Genomic DNA, 4,863 nt, shown 5'->3' on the forward strand with positions numbered 1-4,863 from the left:
GCTTGGTTGAATTTCTTCACTTTGACATTCAGAGCACTGGGCAGAAATCACATCGTGTCAACATCCCGCTAGAACCGTCACGATGCTTTGTTTTAATTAAACAGTCGGATTCCCCTTGTCCGTGCCAGTTCCAAGTCAGCTGTTACACGCCAGTCGGAAGGCCCCGGGGACCCTCGGCTCCAAACCGGAGTCGCCCCTGCGCCACGATTCATGTGTGGCTAAAGCTTCCCCGGGAGAGAACCGAAAAAGTCCCCAGGGCCCGCGCTCCCGTAAGTCCGCCAGGCGGGTCCACGCCGCACTCCGCGGGTAGGGGGGCAAGACCAGCTCTTCCCCCAGCCCATACCCCGGTCAAAGACCCGACCCCGACCAGAGCAACTTTCCAACCCCCTACTATACACCGGCCCACCTGCTAAACCTAACGAGGGCTCGCCACGTCTTACGGCACGGCCTCCCTTTGGCCCGCTCTCCAACGCTCCCGTGGCCTCCCCCGAGAACCAGGGCTTATTTCGCACCGATGGGCGAAGAGCCATCCGCGTGCCATCACCCAGCTTGCAGACGAACGCCGGAGACTACCCACGCCGCACACAGGCTCATCCCACCGGCCTTCTCCCGGCGGACCGGGGATAAATAAATAAATACAATAAGGAGCGGTGAGCGAATTCGGGCGGCATGAGCGAATCGGCAACGAAAAGCCCGCGATGACGGCCCACGGACGGCCCGACAACCCCCTCGGACGAAAGCCCTTTGGGGGAGACGAACCTTCATGTTGGGCGGAGGAGGGGGTGGAGCGGCGCTCCTGCATGGCCGAGCCTGGTGCCAAAGAGCCGGTGCATGGAAGGGGGGGGAAACGCTCGTACGAGATCAGGGACTTATTTTTCCGGGGTATTGCTGGAGGGGGGGGCCTGAGGAAAAGCCGAAACAAACCCCCCCCGCCCGTTCCGTCGACGGACCGCTGCCTCGCTTCAAAACGGGGCCCGACCGACCCAGCCCTTAGAGCCAATCCTTATCCCGAAGTTACGGATCTAACTTGCCGACTTCCCTTACCTACATTGTTCCAACATGCCAGAGGCTGTTCACCTTGGAGACCTGATGCGGATATCGGTACGGCCCGGCGCGAGATTTACACTGCCTCCCCCGGATTTTCAAGGGCCGGCGAGAGCTGACCGAACACGGCCCATTACGACCGCGCTTTCCAGGGCGCAGGCCCCTATCTCGGGGTGAACCCATTCCAGGGCGCCCTGCCCTTGATCAAGAAAAGAGAACTCTCCCCGGTGCTCCCGCCGGCATCTCCAGGTTCGTTTGCGTTACCGCTGCGGGCACCTTTCGGCGCCGTTCTCCGCACCTCCGGGTTCAGGGATCTTGGCCTGACTCCCTTTCGGTCGAACTGGGGCGAAGGAGGCCATCGCCCAGCCTATCCGAACGGCGTTCGCCTATCCCTTAGGACCGACTAACCCGCGTCCAACTGCTGTTCACACGGAACCCTTCTCCACTTCGGCCTTCAAAGCTCTCATCTGAATATTTGCTACTACCACCAAGATCTGCACCCGCGGCGGCTCCACACGAGCCCACGCCCGCACTTCCCTGCCACCGCGGCGGCCCTCCTACTCGTCGCGGCGTAACTTCCACTTGCCAGCGACGGCCGGGTATGGGCCCGACGCTCCAGCGCCATCCATTTTCAGGGCTGGTCAATTCGGCAGGTGAGTTGTTACACACTCCTTAGCGGATTCCGACTTCCGTGGCCACCGTCCTGATGTCTATATCGACCAACACCTTTCATGGGGTCTGATGAGCGTCGGCGTCGGGCGCCTTAACCCAAGCGTTCGGTTCATCCCGCAGCGCCAGTTCTGCTTACCAAAAGTGGCCCACTAGGCGACTCACATTCACGTCCCGGGCTCCACGCCAGCGAGCCGGGCTTCTTACCCATTTAAAGTTTGACGGGTAGGGTGAGGTCCGTTTCGGCCCCAAGCGCCTCACATCATTGCTTTACCGGATAAAACTGTGTCACGAGCGCCAGCTATCCTGAGGGAAACTTCGGAGGGAACCAGCTACTAGATGGTTCGATTAGTCTTTCGCCCCTATACCCAAGTCTTACGACCGATTTGCACGTCAGGACCGCTTCGGGCCTCCACCGGAGTTTCCCCCGGCTTCACCCTGCTCAGGCATAGTTCACCATCTTTCGGGTACTGCCGCGTGCGCTCAAGCTCCATCACCCCCCGCGGCGGACAAAAAGGGGGCAGACGGGCCGGTGGTGCGCCCCCGAGCCCCGGAGGGGGGGGATCCCACCAAAAAAAACTTACTTTCATTGCGCCGTGGGGTTTCGTACGAGCCCTTTGACTCGCGCACGCGTTAGACTCCTTGGTCCGTGTTTCAAGACGGGTCGCATGGGAAACCGTTTCGCCGCAGACCCCGGGCTTTCCAAATGAACCCTCTGAGGCCTCACCTCAGCCCAGCGGCGCGGCGCAGTCGGACGGGGACTGTGGACAGTCCGAGCCCAGTCGACAGCCGCGCCGGAGGCCGAAGGGACCCCCCTCCCGCATCTCGCCCACGTGGATTGAGAGCAAGACACGGGGTCGGGCTGAAATCTAACTAATCATCTCCCAGGCTCCTCGGCCCCGGTAATCGGCGAAGTGAGAGCGGGAGGGCGCTGTAAAGCCGACAAAGACGGGGGAGAGGGGAAAAAGAAAACATTCTCTCCCCCCCCCAAAACCCGCTCGGCCACCTTCGCCCCCGAACCCTTCCAAGCCGAACCAGAGCCGGTCGCGGCGCACCACGACTCGGAAGAAATGCGCCCGACCGCTGCCTCGGCGCGCCGGGACCGCGGCCTACCTCCGACGGACCCAGGTCGGTGGCCTCACCCCTCCGTGGACACCCACAGCGAGCAGAAGGGTGAAAGGATGAGACCTGACCCGAGCCCCGAGGAAGACACGCGGACGAGCCGACGTGGAGAGCGAGCGGCAAGGTTGACTCTTCCGAGGGGTGGACTACACGGCGCCCATGCGTTTTCCTCTTAACGGTTTCACGTTCTCTTGAACTCTCTCTTCAAAGTTCTGGTTTCAACTTTCCCTCACGGTACTTGTTCGCTATCGGTCTCGTGCCAGTATTTAGCCTTAGATGGAGTTTACCACCCAACTTTGGGCTGCATTCCCAAACAACCCGACTCCGAGAAGAACGGCACGCCGGCGGGGCCGATGGCCGATACACGGGCCTCACACCATCTCTGGGAGTGGGGGCAAATTTCGTTAACGACTTTGACCATCGGGCCGCACGCCGTGACCGGAGACGTTCTTCTATACGCCACATGTCCCCCACCCGTTATCGGGGAAACAGGGGATTCGGCGATGGGCTCTTCCCTCTTCGCTCGCCGCTACTAGGGGAATCCTGGTTAGTTTCTTTTCCTCCGCTTACTGATACGCTTAAGTTCAGCGGGTTGTCTCGCCTGAGCCGAGGCCGCTATACGGAAGGGGTCGGGGAAAAATAATCAGGCCTCCTTTTTTTTTTCTCCATCCACCGAAGGGGTCGGGCCGGGCTTCTCTCTCTTCGCTGGTTTATGGGTGTCCACAAGGTGGGTGTGGATGGGGAGATCCCCATCCGCTCCGCACCGAACCACACAACCAGCGGGAAACAAAAAACCCTCCCGTCCGACGGGGGTATGGGGAATAGAGGAGCCTTTTTTTCTCCCCCGACGTGCCGCCTGGAACTCTCTCTCGAGAGAGAACCAGGACTGGCCGACACCGAGGCCCGCGCGAGTCGGGCCGTCTGCATTTAGGAGGACAAAGGCCGACCTGGGGGGGGTGGCCTGCGAAACCTCCAACCGCGGTCCGGCCTCCGGAGAGGACCGGTCCGATAGATACGAAACCACGGCACTCGGACAGACGTGGCCCAGGATTCGGGCCCCTGGGCCGCAATGTGCGTTCGAAATGTCGATGATCTGTGAAAGTAATGCAATTCACATCAATTCTCGCAGTTTGCTGCGTTCTTCATCGACGCACGAGCCGAGTGATCCACCGCTAAGAGTAGTAAAATGCTTTTTCATGGGTGTGTTATAAGGCCCAATATTCACACAAAGTGTTCGACGAGAGTTCCACACCATGGGCTAAGGCGTTAGTCTCATCTCATCCAGGATGGATATTTTAACTGGAAAAAGTGGAACCAGCGCCCTTTCTCATAGTGGGACGGACATGATAGACCGGGCGCCCCCCTAACCTGGGCTCCGCCGCCAACTCTAACGAGTAGAGCCACAGCGTTTCCCCAGGATCAAGGGGGGGTCTTCAAAACCCTCGCTCCCCGCGCCCGCCTGCCTGCATCCGATCCGCGGACGGAACGGGGGGCTGGCGGAACGCGCTCAGCGGTAAGCGGGTACCCGACCGGGATGGAACATAGGAGACCGAAGGCCCAAAATCATGACACCGACGGACACAGGAGGGAGCCGGCCGAAGGTAGAGGGGCTAAACCGACCCACCCCACTTCCTTTCTCGGAAAGGTGCAGGAGAGAGAGATGGAGAGAGAGAGCCGGGAGAAGGGCTTCTTCGAGCGCTTACCAGCCCCGGACACCTTCACATCAAAAACTCCCACAACCGAACCAGAGATAGAGAGAGAGAGAGCGAGAGCGAGAGCAACCCCATCCGACGGGTCTCGACAACCAACGTGCCCGTTCTCGGCGGGGGTTTGGTTTTCACAACGACCGGGGCAGGGAGAGTCTTGCCCCCCCCCCCCCCCCGGGTAGACGAGTGTGATCCTTCCGCAGGTTCACCTACGGAAACCTTGTTACGACTTTTACTTCCTCTAGATAGCCAAGTTTGATCAGCTTCTCGGGCCTCTCCTAGGGAAGGCTGCGTCCCCCATTTATGGGGGCCCGATCCAAAA

General features: G+C 60.3%; 1 non-coding gene and 1 pseudogene across 1 annotated transcript; both read right to left on the minus strand.

Annotated features, from left to right (window-relative positions):
- The window catches only part of LOC119264866, a 6,669-nt pseudogene extending 3,219 nt beyond the window's left edge, over positions 1–3,450 (minus strand).
- A 408-nt stretch (positions 3,451–3,858) lies between these two features.
- Positions 3,859–4,016, minus strand: LOC119264887. The gene has a single exon (XR_005131277.1). It is a non-coding gene; the product is annotated as a 5.8S ribosomal RNA (ribosomal RNA).
- Between the last annotated feature and the right edge of the window lie 847 nt (positions 4,017–4,863).

Source organism: Pygocentrus nattereri, chromosome 12, assembly GCF_015220715.1.
Source record: "Pygocentrus nattereri isolate fPygNat1 chromosome 12, fPygNat1.pri, whole genome shotgun sequence".
In the NCBI taxonomy this organism is placed as follows: domain Eukaryota; kingdom Metazoa; phylum Chordata; class Actinopteri; order Characiformes; family Serrasalmidae; genus Pygocentrus; species Pygocentrus nattereri.